Raw genomic sequence first — 19,218 nt, 5'->3', positions numbered from 1 at the left:
ACTGTCATGCTACAGTGCTGCCTGGTGGGTTGAATTCCTGCCAGGGTGCTGAGAATCCACACCTATCAATCTGGTGAGTGAAAGAGCCATTCCAGTCATCTGAGTGTGTAGAACATGTTTTTATGACCATGCTGCCACTATATCACTCTGCTTTATGCCTGTGGGCACAGGAGATGCTGTAGAAACAGCTGTTTCTACCACACGTCTCAGCTCTGGAAGTGCAGAAAATTTAAATTAAGAACTATAAACTGGGGTGGGGTGATACATAACCACTGCTTGCCATGGGTTTACAAATGCAAACAAAAGTCTCTGACTTTTTCCAAATGCTCATCCTCTGTTCCCATATGGAAGCTCCTTTTGGTTCTTTCTGCAGGGAATCCAATTCTTGCAATGTAGTCTATGTGTCCTAGTCCAATCACACCCATTATTCTGGATTACACTAATTTTAGGGAATGGCTCCTTTATCCAGTAAAAAAGAGGTGTCTTTGGACTTGGAGGTATAAAACTGCAAGGAGAAGAGCTGGAAGAAAGGCCAAGCATAGGCAGATCACCTGCCTAGCAAGAATGAAGCACTGATTTCAGACCCCAGTGTCACCAAAAAAGGAAAAAAATGAAAGCAGTACGGGTAGCTTGATTCAAGTACTAGAGTGTTCACCCAATATATATGAGCCACTGGGTTCAATCTCTTGTACCACAAAGAAAAAGCCAGAGAATTCTTCCCTTTTTAAATCACATAGTAATCTTTCAAAGTAAAGGTTTTCAGTTGTAACATTTCCATACATGTATAAAATGTACTTTGAACATATTCACCACTTCTATTACCTTGTCCTCTATTTTCTACCCCCACTCTTTCCCTTCCACTTTTACTTCCTTATTAGGCTCCTTTTTACCTTAATGTTTGAATTGATTATACAAAAGAATGAATTTTCTTTTGATGTTTTCATGCTTTCATTGTATGCGCTTTGAAAAATATTCACCGTTGATCACCCTCTGTTCCCATTCTATTCTCCATCCAGCATCCAGTTCCCCACAGTTCCTCCTTCTGCTTTCAAATCTTTTTTATTTAGTTCTAGATTGCACATATGAGAGGAAAAATACATTTGTCTATGTTTGGCTTATTTCACTTAACATGATGTTCTCCAATTCTATCTGTTTATGGCTGAATAACCCTGCATTACATATAAACATATACATACACACACATATATGTATATTTACAATATACATACATATCCTCACATATATAGGTACATATGTGCATATGTGTGTTTGTGCATGTCTCACATTTTCTTCCAGTCATCCATCATTGGGCACCTAGGCTGGTCCCATGATGAGGCTATTGTGAATAATGCCAGAAATACAAAAGTGTATGCAATTTTCTCTATTGTATGTTGACTGATTTCTTTCCAGTATATACCCAGGAGTGGTTTATCAATATCATATGGTAGTTTTTTAAGGCATCTCTATATCGATTTCCTTATTGAATGAACTAGTTTACATTCCAACCAACATTGCTTAAAAATTCCAATTTTCCAATATGTTCACCATGATTTATTGTTGTTTGGTTTCTTTATCATAGCCATTTTGCCTGCTCAATTAATTTGCCCACAGGGAATTGTGTTATTTGTTCTTTAGGTATTTAATTATTGACAGTCTTTGTATAAACTGGATATTAGTCTCTTATCAGATGGTTTATTGTAAAGATTTTCTCCCATTCTTAGACTGTCTGTTCACTCTGTTAATTTACTTCATTTGATATGCAGCTGCTTTTGAAGTTTATGGAAACCCATTTGTCAGTTTTTGCTCTTTTTTCTGGAGCAGCTGGAATCCTATTCAGAAATAATTATCTATGCATGTACCTTAAAGCAATTTTCTAGGTTTTCCTCTAGTACTTTCAATGTTTCAGTCCTCAGGTTAAGGTTTGTGATCCAATTTAAATTGATTTTTGTTCATGGTGAGATATAGATATAGATTTGCTATTCTACCTAGGTTTTCAAGTTTTCCCATTACTATTTGTGGAAGAGGATGCCTTTTCTCCAATGTATGATTTTGTCACATTTATTTAGATTTAGGCAGCTTTAGCTGCATGGGTTTATTTCTGGGTCCACTATTCCATTGCTCTACATGTCTGATTTTAATCCAATAGTATTCTGTTTTGTCACTAACTCTGTAGTATAACTTAATGAATGCCATTGTGATCCCTCCAGCATACCTCTTTGGTTCACAATTGCTTTTGACAATTGGGGTCTTTTGTGTTTCCATTTGAAGAATAGAACTGTTTTTCTTTTTCTGTTTCTTTGAACAATCACATAGGAATTTGAATGGGGATTGCAATGAATTTACAGATTGCTTTCAGTAGTATAGCCATTTTGACAATGTTAATTTTGCCATTCCACGAATTTGGTAGGTTTTTCCATCTTTAAGTGTATTCCTTAATTCCTTTCTTAAGAGTATTGTATTTTCCATTGGTTTGTAGTTTTGCCTTGATTTGGATTATTCCTAGGAATTTCAGTTTATTGAAGCTATTGTGAATGGAATTTTCCCTGCTTTCTTTCTCATCACATTTATTATGGTATATACAAAAGTTACTTATTTCTGTATATTTAGTATGTATCCTGATGAAAATGTTTATTACCTCTCAGAGTTTTCTAGTGAACAGCTTAAGATTTTTAAGTAAAGGATCATATTATTTCCAAATAATATTTTGTCTTATTTTTCTCCTATTTGTATTTGTATCTCTTTTATTTATCCCTTTTTTATTTTTGGCTTTGACTTCAAGCTCTATTTTAAATAAGAATGAGAAATGCATACAACATGATTTCATTCCTTATTTTAAAATAAATACTTTCAGTTTTAACTTAAAACTTTTCAAAATTCCTCTTCCAGTTCCATGGGCAGAAGGTTTCATTTTAAGACTTCTCTTTGGATGGTTCTCTGCCACAGTCCCACTGAGCAGGCTGGGAAGTATATGAGGCCCCTTCTTCTGTGACTGCTGGATGTGAAGATGGTGAGTCTCCTGCATACAACTAGAACTTTGAAGATTCTGAGGCTGAAGAGCACAACAAATCTTTTCTCTTCTGCTTAAAGGATGAATGAGGGGTATGATCCCCTTCCCTATCATGTTGCTAAGCATCTGATATTAGTGTCAATTTTTTCTTCAATTTCTAGGGAATTGAACAAGGGAAATAATAAAATTCAATAAATTAAGAACAGATATCAAGGTCCCATACTGTTATTGTTTCTACAGAACAAAAATGAAATCTTTGAAAAAAATGAAAATTCAATTTTCAGCAGTTCTAGAACAAAATATAAATAAATTTATGCAAGATTGTAAATAAATACTACAATACAAATTATAAAACAATAGCAAAAGAAATTTCAGAAACAGATAAATGGCAAGATAGAAAACATATATTAATTAGAAGATTTAATACTATAAAAATATTCAAGCTTCCCACATCGTTCTCTAGATTCAGTGTAATCCCCCCAAAATTGTAATGCCATTGTTTAATATTATAGGAGACGAATCCAAAATTTCATAGGGAGCAAAAAAGACACAAGAATCATGAAAGTAAACTTCACTACAAAGACCAAAGCTGAGCTGGATGCCAGTGGCTGACTCTGTCATCCTATCTGCTCAGGAGGCAGAGATCAGGAGGATTGTGGCTCAAAGTCACCCTGGGCAAACAGTTCTCAAGACCTCATCTCGAAAAACCCATTAAAAAAACAGGTTTGGTGGAGTGGCTCAAGGTTAAGGCCCTGAATTCAAGCCACAGTATCACAAAAAAAAAAGATGAAAGCTGAAAGCATTATACTAGTTGACTTTAAAGCATAATTCAAAGTTCCAATGACAAAAGCATTAATACACTGAGATAAAAACAGATGCTAACACCAATGAAACAAAAGAGATGGCACATGAAAAAAATCTATGAATTTAGAGTATACTTATTGTTTACTATAATCCAAGAAGACATAATTACTAAAATTCGGTCTCTGTAATGAAAAATGATGTTAGGAAATGTTAATAAGCATATCCAGAATAAAAGTAGTGCCTTAATTCATGCCATCTACAAAAACAAACTCAAAATGGACTTAAGGGTTAAATGATCTGAGCATATAAATCTGTTACAAGACAGAAAACTCAATAACCTTGGTCTGGGGAATGAGTTTTTGGCTATATCCTCAGAGCATTGACAAGAAAAGTAAAAACAATGAAATGGATTATATCAAACTAAAGGACTTAGGTATAGTACCAAAAAATGAAGAGACAACCAACAGAGTGGGAGATAAATTTTGTAAGCTGTAATTTTTGATTAGGCATTAACATCTGATAATATAAGGAAATCAAACTACTCAATGATAATAAGACAAATAACCTAATTTTAAAATGGACAAACATCTGCACTGCCATTTCTTCAAAAAAGCTTAAAAATTGCCAACAAGTATATTTTTAAAACTCTTAACATCACTGGTCATAGGAAAAATGCATTTCAAAACTACCATATCATATTACAGTATCAGTTTTGAAGAAACCAAAGATTTTTGTTGATAAGAATGTAGAGAAAAATGAATCCATGTTTAGCATTGGTTGGAACTTATGTTAGAATGACCATACAGAAAAGAGTAGAGTTGGACAGAGCTGGGGAAATGTTGGGCAAGTGACACAAAATTCCAGTTAGACATGAGGCATAAGTTTAATGATAAATTGTGCAGCATGAACACTCTGGCTAATGATGATATATTGTTTTGTTGAAAAATGTTAAGTAGATTTTTTCTTCTCCCCTCAAATTTATCACTATGTGAGGTGATGTGATATTACATTTGTAGATTTAACCACTGTACAATGTATAATACTTTTGAATATCATGTTGCAAATGATAAACACATAAATCTTTTTCTGACAATTTAAAAATAAATGGAATTTTAAAGCAGATGTGAGATAAAATGAAAAGAAAGAATTATCCTACATAACATTGTGAACACAAAATGTGTAATAAAATCTTCAAAGATTCTTCTAAGGAGGTGTTAAACAGAGAGCTGGTTCTTATCATTTGTTCAACATAAGAGGTAAACATTACTTAGAGTCAACTTTGTGACTTTGAAATAAAACTAAAGAAAACAATAGTTTCTCCTTGGACAAAACACATATATCTCACTCTGTGCTACCCAAATTGGGTGAAAAAACTCTACTGTGCACTCTTCTTTTTATCCCAAGAGATCTTAATTGTTTTGTGACTGAAAAGACAATAGAACAATTTACTTAATGAAGAGCTCAGAGAATTCAGTTTTAAGATAATAAGACTACAATTTGGCCACTTTTACCCCTTAACTCTAATTCTCTGGTCTCTGCCTACGTGAAAACCCATGCAGTCTTCCTACAGACAGATGCAAGGGAAGAGGAAGCTTCAGTTACAGCCAGTAGAGAGAGCTGGTTTGTACCTGTGAGGGTTGGGGAAATAAAAAAGCAAGTAAGAGACAATGTGGTACTTGACATTTGTATAATAATTAGAATGTGGAAGGAAGGCAGGTATTATTTCAATCTATGATGGTGAAGTAATTCAATTTTAAAGGAATTTCAAAGGAATTTCCATTGAAACCTGTCTTTTCCAGCCTTCATCTCTTTTCTTTTCTCACTCTTGCATTCTAGAGCCTCTTTTGAACTGGTGTTATTTTCTGGAGTCCCAAATTCTTGTCTACACTTTTGTAAATTGTAGTGGCTAGATTGCCTGAATATAATTATTTAATTATTACAACTCACCAAAGACTTAATATGTAGAGGGTGCTGTGCAATTTGTTCCAACATTTATATTACCTATCTATTTTCTGTCAGATTTGCTTTGCTGATTAGCCCTTATAAGTTCTCATTTCACCTTAGTTTCCACAATAGATTCTACCAGTAACATCTTGATTTACAATGCTCAAAACGTGTCCCAATTGCCTTTTTCATATTACCAATCCCTTTAACTATTCACGAGAATCACAGTATTGAAGTTGGAGGAGTAATATTCAGGTTTTTAATGTTACTTTTACTGCTGGCTATTGTTTGAAAACAGCTATCTTTTACTGGGTTGGAAAAATTGTCCTTGGTGTCTTTGTTTAATAAGAATTTTAGCCACTGAAGCTCACCACAGAAATAACTATTGATCATTCACAAACATATTTTTTCTCCTGTGTAAGGACTTATATTCATGAACAAATTTTGTAATTAATAATGTTAATTAGTATCCAAATGCCAAGCAGTTACCCATTATAATTCATACTACATGTTCATCAATGTTATTTTTTTAAAATAGATGTGAATATATTTCTTTGAACTTTAGTGTTCGATTTTGTGACTATACTAAGGGATGTGAAAGTCATGAATATGTATTATGTTATTGTTATTAATTTTGTTTTAATTATTATCTTCCATCCATTATTTTATTTTTCCACCACTTACTAGATGAGACACTCCAAGAAACTCCCTGAAAACTCATATGATAAGTTAAAACTTTCATACCCATAGACCTAAAAATAAACATAAGTTTGCCAATGTGAAAGGAAAACAAGAACAATTAGAGGGAGCTCTAATATCGTCCTCAGATATTTTGTCCTACTGACTTTGATCCTCTTATCCCCATCACAGTGGCCTCCAATCCCTTCTATACCAACTCACCATCTGTACAGATCCATCTTTATTTCCTCAGCTAAAATGTTCTTATTTCAGAGATGTCTCTACTACTTACTTTCACAGAATAAAATTGTCCTTGATGATGTTTCTCTATGTTTAAGTAATTAACAATATTTTGCCATTTGTACTGGTGAACATGTTTGCAATATAGACTGTAAGCCTTTAGTGGTGTGTGCCTGTGTGTTACTGTGAATCTAAGCTATTCCCTTGTGCATGATGGGCAAATATTCTACCACCTGGTTATATATCCAGACAATTTTGTGCCTTTGTTTGGCCTTTTATAGGATATAATATTTCAATATCATTATCAATTTTTATAATTATTTTTACCATAAACACTTCTGCTTTTAATGTAATGCATACCCAGTCAACAGCAGGAATATACGAGAATACTCATATATTTGCATTTTATTTGATTTTTCAGGGCTGTATGATTTGAATCCAAGACTTTGTGTATGCCAGCAAGTGTTCTACCCCTGCACTACATCCCCACCCCTGGTGTTTGATTTTAATGTCAGTGTGTCTTCCTCTTGAATATGCAGTCCACATTGTTTATTCTTCTTGTAGAAATTCTCCTAGCAGGCATTCACTGAAAGTGAAACCATAGAGAGTTTCAGTAATTAAAAATGCTATATGGCAATCAAAAGAGGTAACAAACCTGTTGTATTCATGATGAAAAGAATTGTATCTGTGAGGTCTCTCATGGTTCAAAGTCATGTTGATTAATAATAGCCTACGAAGTCACATCTGTTGAGATATAAAGGAAAGAACTTCAGGATTTCAAAAGTGCGACATATCTAATGTATCACAAGATTTACAGTACAACATATACTACCATTTAATGAACATTTCATACCTCTAACCGACAGTTGAGATGTTTTCAGTTAAGAGACATTAAATAATTTTCTCAATTTCACAACTTTGGTACACCAAAATTTTATTCAAGGAAGCCTATATATAAAACCCAAGTTTTTTCAGCACTGTGGATTTAATTTAGGGCCACATGAATGCTAGGTAAGCTCTCTACCACTGAGTTATATCTTCAGAACTTTTTATTTAAAAAATGACAAAGGGTTTCAGTAAGTTGTTCAGTTCCAGCTCAGCTGACACTGACAGGCCTGACACTATTCAGACAGGCCTTGAAATTGCTACTCCTCTGCCTCCCTCCCAAATACCTGTGATTACAGGTATGCATCACTAAGTTGCACACAGTTCTACATTATCAAAATAGTTATAATTAAAAATGATATCAATAATAATAAATCACTAATAATAAAGGTAGTTATCATTTACTGAGACCCATACAATGAGCAAAGGCATTTCTAAATTTTAAAAATCACATTTTTAAGAAAAAAAAAACACCCACTGAGTTATATGGCAGAACATAGAATCACGTTTGTATCAAAAATTCAGGTTAAGTGACTATTGTTGGGGTATTCTAATGAAGTACAGAAATTTTCAGGAAAATACATGAATTATCTAATTATTGTGAAAACTCACATTGTCAAAATTAGTGTAATGATTATAAATATTGAAGAGAAACAATAAGCTACCAACTGGTTAAGTAAATCAACCATGGGCCAGACTCAATAGAGAGTGAAGGACATCAATCCAAAATGATATTGTAAACTGATAACTATGTGAGATGCCAGGTGGTACTTCTTTGGACATTGTTTTTTTTATCCTACCACAGAAGACCTACTCATGACATAGAAGCAGGAAACCACACAAGAGAAAACACAATTCCTTCTCCAAGACCTCTCAGAGGATCCTCAACTTCAGCCCATCCTCTTTGCAATGTTCCTCTTCTTTTACCTGGTCACAGTCCTTGGGAACCTGCTCATCATTCTGGCTGCCAGTTCTGATTCACACCTCCACACCCCCATGTAATTCTTCCTCTGTAACTTGTCCTTTGTTGACATCTGTTTCATTTCTACCACAGTCCCAAAGATGCTGGTGAATATTCACGCACAGAGCAAAGTTATTTCCTACATGGCATGCCTCACTCAGTTATATTTATTTATGATTTTTGTTGGAATGGATAATTTCCTACTGACTGTAATGGAAATTGACCAATTTGTGGCCATTTGTCATCCCCTGAAATACACAGTTATTATGAGCCCTGAACTTTGTGGGCTTCTCTTTCTACTGTGTTGGCTTGTCACGTTCTTCATCTCCATGCTTCATATTCTGTTACTGATGCTACCCACCTTCTCTGTTGGCACTGAAATTCCACATTTCTTCTGTGATCTGGCTCAGCTTCTAAAGGTTACCAGTTTAGATACCTTCATCAATAACATCTGCCTGTATCTGGTGACTTCCCTGGTGGGTGTGTTTTCTATGTCAGGGATCCTTTTCTCTTACTCTCAGATTGTCTCTTCCTTGGTGAGGATGTCCTCCACTGAAAACAAATATAAGGCATTTTCCACCTGTGGGTCTCACCTCTGTGTGATCTCCTTGTTCTATGGCACAGGACTTTGGGTTTACCTCAGTTCCAGTGTGGCCCATTCATCTCAGGAAATCTCTGTTGCCTCTGCAATGTACACCATTGTCACCCCCATGCTAAACCCTTTCATCTACAGCCTAAGGAATGAGGATGTGAAGGGAGCCCTGGTAAGACTCCTCAGCAGAGCAGCCTCTTGTCCTTGATGGACCAATGAACTCAGAACTAAGAGAATGTTGTGTCCCCTTGTAGCAAATATGGATTCTGAAACCCTCACATTTTCTGTACTAAATGATGCATTTAATTTCACATGTTCCCAAAGCTTCTATGACTTTCATTTTGCATATTTGTTTGTTTGTTTCTCCTCAATATTTCGCATAGTACCACCTTTACAATATTTTCCTTCCAAAAGTTTGAAGTTTGGCCTGTATTCTTGCAGAAATTGCTGATAATTCCATCATGGTTTGAAGCATTTATATCCAATGCTGACATGGTTCTCTCAAAAATGTTCTGCTTGAATGTTAATCATCTGAATTTAATTTTATAGTGAATTTATCTAATCCTAAAAACATTTCTTTGAGACAATTTCTCTCAATGGTACAACTTTTGAAATAACTAAGACTGGTATTAATAAGAACCTGGAGTATAATAGCTTTGCTATTCTACAATGCTGTTCAGAATAATGGTTTTATTTTCAACATGAAAACAGGAACCTAGCTGTGAATGTTAGTGTGTTCTATGACTCAAAGTGATACATGGCCTAGAGTAACTGAAATGGTGTTGCTACATTCTTTGGAGTTCATCTTTTCTTTTCTTTACCCCTTTTTCTTTTTTTTTTTTCACTTTGAAAGAAGATTTTATTTTCACATTTGTCTACAATTAGAGTAAATGCATTTCCTGGGATAAAGAAAATACCTCACCAAAAGATTACGTTCATAACTCCAAGTTTTTTTGCATAGTAGATTAAATAATCAAATTAGAATAGTTATACAATCTAGAACAAATGATAATAAAATGTATCACATAAATAAAATAAATTCATATTTAAATTATATATATATGTATAAAATAGTATCTTGTGTATTATAATTCAATTAAGCTTCAATTTCACATAAAGTATAATGACTAAATAACAGTAGTTAATTTAAACTGAAAATGAACTAGAGTCAAAATACCTTAAAAAGAGATATCACTTTCACATTGGTCTGCAATACAGTAAACAGATTTTTTGGCATAAAGACACAGACTGGAGTTTAAACTAAAACCCACTACAAGACTACATCCATAAAACTCCAATTATTATTTCTGCAACAGTGGATTAAATAAACTAGTTAAAATAGTTATACTGTCCAAATTAAATGAAAATAAAGCAGAATTGAAATAAAAAGATTCTTACATATTTTAGAAAGCGTATACAGTATCATGACTTTATTCCTACTGATTTGCTTCATCATATGCAAAAAGATTCGTATTTAAATCATAAATTTATAAAATACCATCTTGACAATTATAATTCTATTAACCTTCAGTTTGAGGTGAAGTTTTTTTTTTTTTTGAGGTAAAATGTAATGACTAAAAACAGTAGTAATTTAAGCTGAAACTGAGACAGAGATCAAAAATATTTTCAAAAGAGATCTTCCTTTTTCTCTGGTCTACAATTATAGTAAATATAATTCTTGGCATGAAGGCAAAGCTGCTGGGGTTTAAAATATCCCCACTGCAAGTTACATACATAACACTGCAATTAATGTTTATGTAATAGAGGATTAAATAATCAAATTAAAATATTTATGCTATCTAGATTTAAATGAAAATAAAATATACCATCTAGATAAAATATAATGGAAATAATATAATAGGATTCATAGTTAAATCATCTGCATAATACTATTCTGAGAATTATAATTCTATTAATCTTCAATTTAAGGTAAAGTATGACAAGTAGGTAATAGCAGGAATTTAAATTGAAAACAAGAGAGCAGTCCGAAGTACTTTGGAAGAAGATCCTAATGTTGCAAGGTTTCTTCTCCTGGTTTTTGAAGTTCAAGAGCAGGATCATTTGAAGGTGGAATCAACCTGCAGAATACTCACTTCCACTTTGGTAATGTGGATACAGTGGGGGGACATCCAGCTCTTGGGGGGAAGATGACTGGGGAAACCACTCAGTCAACAGACATTTCTCATTGGGTACAAGGGAACTCTGACTGGAGGAACAAAACCAGGGCCCACTACCTTGCATTCAACAGGCACATTTGAATTATGTGGAGGACGAGCTGGGTCAGTAAATGGTTGTCCTGATGGAGGGATGATCATCCTTCTCTCCTGTTTGCATGGAGGACACAGCGACCCATTCTCAGGAGGTGCTCAGTGATGGCCAGTCAGCCCATCACAGCTCCAGTCCCCTCTTTCCTTGCTAGTGTGATGTTCCAGTGGATTACCAGGGCTTCTTGAGTCTTTTCCTCCTCCCTGCTGAAGCAAAGGTGGAGGTCTGAGTGGACCTTCCAACACAATAGGAGAGAGGAACGCTCTCCTTTCAGATGAAGGTTGAGCCAATGGTGAGGGACCACGTGGAAAATGCTTCCCGCCACATGCTGCATTTGAAATCCCAAATGCATTTGGATCTTCTTCTAAAAGTTTCAATTCCAACTCCATTTCCATTAACTTTTGTCTGTTGTTGGCGTTGACTTGCCTAAGATACTGCAGCTGTTCTTCAGCATCCTGGGCCTCCAACCAATTAAAGTGAGCTTTCTTCTCATAGGAAGTAATCTCCCTTTGGTGATTAAGTTTGGTTCTCTCCAATTTTCCTTCGAGCTCTCAGGGTACCTTTTTATAGGTCTGCAGCTCTGCAGTTTTGTGGCTGATGTTTTCTTTTACTTTGGGAAGTTTCTCCTCTGTGTCTCACTGGCAGTGATCCTCTACCATTAATTTCCTGTAGAATTTCATTCCTTCTTCAAACAGTTCAGGAATTATTTTAGCTTTCTGCTGAAGCTTCTCATTCTCAATTTCCAACTGTGCATGTTTGGACTGTAAAATGACATGTTCACTCTGGACATTTTTAATACATTCTGTCAGGTCGTTGCTTGCTCTCTCAACTTCACACAGCTGAGTGTACACTTGGTCTCTTTCTCGTTCCAAGGATTTTAAAGAAGCATTTAACTTCATAGCATTCATCAGGTGCTGCAGAGCTCCTCTGGTCTGAGTATCTAAGTGAGCAGGATTTTCTGGGCCAAGCTTCATCACTGTTTCCAAGTCACTGTCATGTGTTACATGTTCTCCCAGTACAAAGGCCCAGACTTTCAGCTTTCGAATGCCTTCAGTTAGCCACCTGATGTGATCATCTTTGTCTTTTAGAATTCGTGCTGCAGATGTCACAGGCTCTTCAAGTGTTACTTTGTGTTTATTAAGTCGACTCACTTGTTCCTTCCACACTTCAGCTTCTTGAAGCAGCTGTTTGCAGCTTTCCTGAAGCTGAAAATTTTCACTGAAAGCCTGTGCTGTTGAGTCCTTAAGATTCGCTTCACTGACTCAAAGTGTTCTTAAGGTTGTTTTGGCTGTAGCTACTTTGGGTTTGAGAGATTTTAGTTCATCTTCTAGGGACTGTACGGTTTTTGACATTTCCACATTCAATTCAACTTGTGTATAATGCTTACATTTCTCTTCTATCAGCTCTGTTTCCAGCAGGAGTACTTCCTCCAGTGTACACTCGGAGATGTCCAGCTTTCCAAGGTCAGCTCCTTGCTGTTTGTGAACAAGGCTAAGTTTTTCAAGTAGCTCACATTTTTCTTCAATCAGTGTAGAAAGCTTTAGAGCAAGCTGTTTTTCTCTTTGAGCATAAAGCTGGCTTCTTACTGATTGAAAACTTTTCCACAAAAACAATAGGATAGAGAAAAGTCCAATAATAGTTACACATATCACTAGTTCCCATGGGAAATGATGGAGCTTTTGTCTCAGTTCTGCAGGGTCTGTTGTCATAACCCTGCCAAATTCCTGTAGGACCAGCCCCAAATGCATTAGAGGGACAGCTTGGGGCACATCCATAGCTTCAAGGCTGCTTTGGCGGTTGCCAAGGCCAGGCTGAGCCTCGAAAGACAACAAACACTCAAAGTTCTGCCTAGAACACTGACACCAGAGCAGACCACTGTGGAGTTGGGGGAGGGGATGTTGATTAATGTGCAGTTTACCCCACCCACAGGGGAGATTTATATGGTACTGGCCAGACCTTGGGCAGGAGTAGGCACTGTCTTTCATAAAATGGACAGGGACATCTCAGATGTCCTAAAGTTCACCTAGGAACCCTCACAGATGAAGCCTAAGAAAAATACTGTTGTGAGGAGGGCAGAAGTTACCATTCTGTATTACTGAATCTGCACATAGATTTCATTGCAGACAAGTCAGTTAATTCACACCTATCATGAGAGTTTTAATTCCACTTGCACCACAACACAATTGCTCTGCTGCCATCAGACTGGTTCCATTGGTACTTCCTTGAAATGTTGAAGAGAGACTTTCCTTTTTATTATTCTACCTTTCATATGTTCTTGTTTTCACTTTATTAGGATATATCATTGTACAGGGGGGAATCATTGAGCTAATTCCCAACAGCCTTACATTGTACATTGCTTAGAACACTCTCCCCATCTCCCCACTCTCTCTCCCTACTCAAATCACTTGCAAGAAGTTTCATCGTTCTATTTCATGTATGTATATGAAGTCCATCAACCATATTCCCTCACCTTTACCTCCTTCATTCACTCTCCCCTATCCCACAAGTATCTATCCCACACTGTATCTATTTTACAATCCTATCTTTAGTTTTGAATTCCAAAGTCAATGTTCAAAGAGGTTTCCTGATGTACCCAACTGTGAGTATAATTTACTTTGTTCAATTCAACCCAGTCTGTATTGTTTCTTTCCTTCCAAATGTATGGAGACTTGTTTTATGATCCAGAATTTGACTCTAGATTAATAACCATCATGAATGATCTCTGTGACCTTTAATAGAATTTTCCACCCCACCATTGGGTGGATTGTTCTCTCAGTTGGTTAAGCAGCATTGTCAAATATTTAGAGAATTACCAATTTCTACTTAACAATTCTGAGAAAGGAGTATGAAAATCTCCAACTGCAATTGTGAATTTGTCTATTTTTCCTTTCACTTCTACAAGTCTTTGTTTGTGTGCTGTGAAGCCTTGAAAATGGGTCCATTTGCATTTAGTTTGTTGCAGTCACTTGACAAACTGATCTTTTCAGTGTTAGCAAGTGTCCCTCTTTATCTCATATAATCTGACTGTTTTTTCCTCTGCCATTTACTCTGTGTGATAATAATACAGCCATTCCAGGTTACCTTTGCATGGGACATCTTTTCTAGCCTTTTACATTTAACCTATCTGTGACTTTATACATGAAACGGGTTCTTGAAGAGAGGCTGTAGCTGTCTCACTTGTTTTTCAATATGAAAATATTTGCTTTTTAACTATCCTGTTTAGATCATACATATCTTTGCTGTGTCATCACATTTAAATATGCCATCTTTTCATCATTTTTTGTCTGATCCACCTGTAATATATTCTCTTTGCCATTTTTTGATTCAGTATTTTTAATCATCCATTTTATATTCATTTTGGCTTATTTATGTATGCTCCTCTGCCTTTTTTCTGCTTGGTCTGTAGGTTACAATGTACACCATAAACTCATTGTGTATCTTCAAATAACATTAAACCATCTCACATACAGCTTAGGAATTCTACCATTGTATACTTCTATCACTTTCATTTTCCATTCTTTATCCTATTTTCATCATATATTCTATAATATATTGCTTTTCCTTTAATCAATCATCATTAAAGAAATTTAAAGCATGGAGGGAAAGTATTCTATACTTTACTCTGGATAGTCTGCTTTGTTCCTGTGCAGATCTGAATTGCCATCTGGTGTCATTTTCCTCCTCCCTGATCAAGTTCCTCTAATCCTTCTCATAGTGCAGATGTGTTGCCAATGAATTCTGTTCTTTTATCAAATGAAAATGATTATAATGAAAAATGAGTGATAAAAGTATATTTTATCACGGAAAAGATCAGTTTGTCAAGTGACTGCAACAATGTATGGTTTTGAATAGGTTCTTAAAAATTCTATTTTAAACTGGGCACTGGTGGTTCACGTCTATAATCATATCTACTCAGTAGGCAGCAATCAGAGGGATCTTGGTTCAAAGGCGGTCCAGGCAAATGGTTGGGGAGAAACTATCTTGAAAATACCCATCACAAAAAAGGCTGGTGGAGTGGCTCAAGGTGAAGGCCCATAGTTCAAGCCCCAGTAGTGGTGAAACATTGGCAGCATTCCTCTTTAAGTCAGTATGACGAGAAAGATATTCACAACTCCAATCTTTACAACTCCTATGTAATATTCATCTTCAAGGTCTTATTCTGTCCTATCAGGTCTTTAGCCTTTGATCTTGAAATCTGTACATTACATGGAATAGCTTGGCTGGTATTGGTCTTTTCTGGAATGAGGTCTTGCAATGTCTCATCTATGTTAACAAGAACTATACTTTCCAAGGTTGGAATGTTGACATCATTCAAACCAAAGTGTCTATTTTGTTCATGTTCCTTGTATCTTTTTTCTTTCCAAGATAGTGATTTTCTATGAGCAATGTTAGTTCTAATCATTTCAGTACTTAAATCCTTCCTGCAATGACTAGCAAAATGTAATGAAGACATTCTGGTCGAGATGTCCAGAATGCATCTCTGTTTCACTCCACCCGTCTGAGGGCCTGGTCTGGGGCTCCAAAGCCTCCTTCAGTCATCTATCTGGTGAACCTTCTCGTGTGAAGCCTCAGTAAAATAAAGGTAGGTTTAATCCTCTGGACCCGGAGGATCTGCATCGCCCTCTAAGCAGGAACACCTATGGTTTTTCTTCTTTCCTGCCTTCCTGATGTCCATCCTTATTTCTTCATTTTCTGATTTCTTTATTTCCTCCCTCATTCCATCCTTCCTTCTTTACCTCCTTCATTTTAATGGTTTTATTCAATAATATTAATTTGATCCAATGATGACACAATTCTGTGTTCCACAGTTTCTGGTCTCAGCCATGTTAATGTTTGTTTCCACGAGCTTCACTGTTTTATACCTTGTATTGCTGAGTCACTATGTTCTGTCTTTATAAGCTTACATCAATTCTCTTTACATGTCACATAGGTTCTTCCATGCTGTACCTTTTTTTACATATTAATAGTGCTTCAGTGAGTATGTTTCCCACATTCATTTTCTATTTATTTGATGGTAAACACTTAGTTTGATTAAATATCTTGGCTTTGGTGAGTAATGCTAGCGTGACAATGGAGATATAATTTCTTTACATACTGATTTCAGTATTTACATATACATACAGGAGAGGGATTTCTAGATGATGTAGTAATTCTATTTTTAATTTTTGAGTAAATTACATAATGGTTTGCTTAATGGCGATAGCAACTTATACTCTTGTTAATAGTGTTCAATGGTCTCTTTTTCCAAATCATTGTCAATATCTGTTATCATTCATCTTTGGTTGATAGCCACTCTGACAGGTATGAAGTGACAGATCAATGTAGTGTCAATTTCCATTACATAATGATTACTGATGCTGAACATATTCACATACCTGTGGTCATTTATATGCCTTCTTTAGAGAAATGAACATGTGGGTATGTTATCAAGGTTATAATTAAGATGATCATTTTCTTACTAGTGAGTTGTTTGAGCTACAAATATTTTGTGTATTTATGTGTCATATAATTTATGGTTTAAAAATATATCTGCCATTTTTTATGATTTCTTTTCACTCTCTTATTGCTTCTTTGCTGTATAAAATCCCTTAAGTTTCATGTAATTTAATTTTCTATTTTTGTTTGTTTTCTGAATCTCAGGTTTTATATATAAGAAGTTATTTCCTTTCTCAATGCCATCAGTCTTTTTATTATCTTCTAGTATTCTTACACTTTTAAGTTTTGTATGTAAGGCTTTAATTCATTTTGAGTTGACTTTTGTGTATGTTATGACATGGATCAAATTTCATTCTTATGCATGTGGATATCCAGTTTTGCATGCATCATTTACTAAACATATTTTCCATTAACTACTGTTTATGAATGGTATCTATGTCAAAAATCAATTGGTCATAAGTTTTAAAATTTATTTCTTGGTTCCATATCCTATTCCATTGTTCTTTGTGCTAGTTTCCAACCTGTTCCACAATCCATTTTCTTGGTAATGTCTGTTGACATTATTTTTATTTTTGATGAAATCTAAGTGTCCATTTTTTTCTTAGAGTTTTATTGCCTTAGGTATTATTTTTAATCCATTGATCCATTTTCAGTAAATTCTGGTGTGGTATTACTACAGATAAAAATTAGTTCCTTTACATTCAATATTTTCCTGGAAAGTTGTCTTTTACATTTATCTTCAAATTTTGTTTGGCACATAAAATTGGATATTTTGAGCTAAATTTTAGAACTTCTGGAAAAGATGGTGACTCACTGATATCATCTACCACCTTTCCTGTTGGACAGACCTTGTTGAAGAGGTATTCTATGGATAAGTGCTAAGGAATTTAGTGCTAGTGGCAAATTAGTTTTGGTTCTGTCAATGTCCTTCAAGCTTGTCAGCAACTGTGACCAACTCAATCACATGTACCAAGGCTCAGAAACCATGGAACAGTCTCATACATAGACTCTAAGGTGGCAAAGAAACTGGTAAGAAAAACTGTAGATAGTTGGCCTGTTTACAAAGAAACCCCTGCAAGACAAAAGGTAGACCTACAAGGTCTGGTTAAGCACTGCTATCAACCACAACTCCATCTAGGGACTCACAGCAATGTGGACTTAAGCAGTGGAATGAGTAGCATAACACCAGCTTCTGACTCAAAAAAATGCCTGCACTGTAACAATAATACAGTATGACTTGGTAGAGACCTGGGAGAAGGAAGAAGTCACAAGTCAAGTGAAAAAGGAGTGGGACTGGAGGGTTAACAGTACATACCCCAGAAACCTTCATTGTAGATTGTATTTAGATATCAATGCCCTACCTCCTTATGCTTGGAAACCACCTGAGACTATGTATAATGACCATTCCAGAGCCAAGTCTCCAAACAGGCTGAAACACATTGGTCTTAAATACTTTTACTTTGAGTTGGAACAAAGGAAAGCAAGTGAAAATCAGAATTTATTTTATGTTAATTTACTTTATTGCTTTTTACTTGTTTATTTTGGTTTTCTATTTATTTTGGGGGGTTAATTATTTGATTTTGGTAATTTTCTACTTGCACATTTTCATTTAATTCTGCTTTCCCTCACTTCTTTTTTGCAGTCATTGTATGTGAACCATGACAATGAATTTTCAGTATTGAAATTCAAAACATATCTTTTCAGTTCCTCTCCTGTCGCCTCCCCTATTTATATTTTTCTTCCATCTACAATTCAAATTGCTCTCTTGCTCACATTTTCTTCTCTCAATAAGTCCCCATCCATAATCTTTCTTGTTTATCTATACTTTTAGCAAGTAATTTGCTTGCCAAAACATTTTGCTTATTTATGTACTTAATTTTCTTCATAATAAATGTTATATATGACAAGCATATAGGGAAAGTCATACTGGCTCACAGTATTGTGAATGAGGAATTCAATGAGAGATTTGTCATCAATACGTAGACAATGTAGCAATGTACCCAAGTAATTGGATATTGAACCTAGGATTATATATAGCTTTGTGAGACTAAGAGCAGGAAGAAATTTGACAAAGAATAAATGATCAAGTAACAAATTGTAAAGTACACTTTTAGACAGATGACACAATTTTGATACATTTTATAATGTTTCAGAAGGAGCAAAAATATATGAAACTACATTTATTTCATAGTAGACAGAAGTGATCATATTAACATTTTAAGAGTTTCAATAATAATGTATATCCTCTAGATTATCTCTTCCTTTATTATTTGAAGAACTATGAAATCCCACCATTTGTTGTATGAACTGATCATTTCTACTAAAGAAAGTAATATTGTGTTACATATTAATGATAATGTGAAAAATACATATGGATTATTTGTCTCAGAAATTCTTAAATATCCA

At 35.1% G+C, this 19,218-nt stretch overlaps 2 pseudogenes; one reads left to right on the top strand and one right to left on the bottom strand.

Moving 5' to 3' along the window:
• Window positions 1-452: 452 nt before the first annotated feature.
• On the top strand, window positions 453-9,319 carry LOC109702379 (olfactory receptor 7D4-like; annotated as a pseudogene).
• Window positions 9,320-10,506: 1,187 nt separating this feature from the next.
• On the bottom strand, window positions 10,507-10,573 carry LOC141417089 (small nucleolar RNA Z39; annotated as a pseudogene).
• Window positions 10,574-19,218: the final 8,645 nt, after the last annotated feature.

The sequence above is a fragment of the Castor canadensis genome, chromosome 14, assembly GCF_047511655.1.
Source record: "Castor canadensis chromosome 14, mCasCan1.hap1v2, whole genome shotgun sequence".
Taxonomy (NCBI): domain Eukaryota; kingdom Metazoa; phylum Chordata; class Mammalia; order Rodentia; family Castoridae; genus Castor; species Castor canadensis.
Note: the sequence above shows the minus strand (reverse complement) of the source record. Positions and strands in the feature narration are given on the sequence as shown.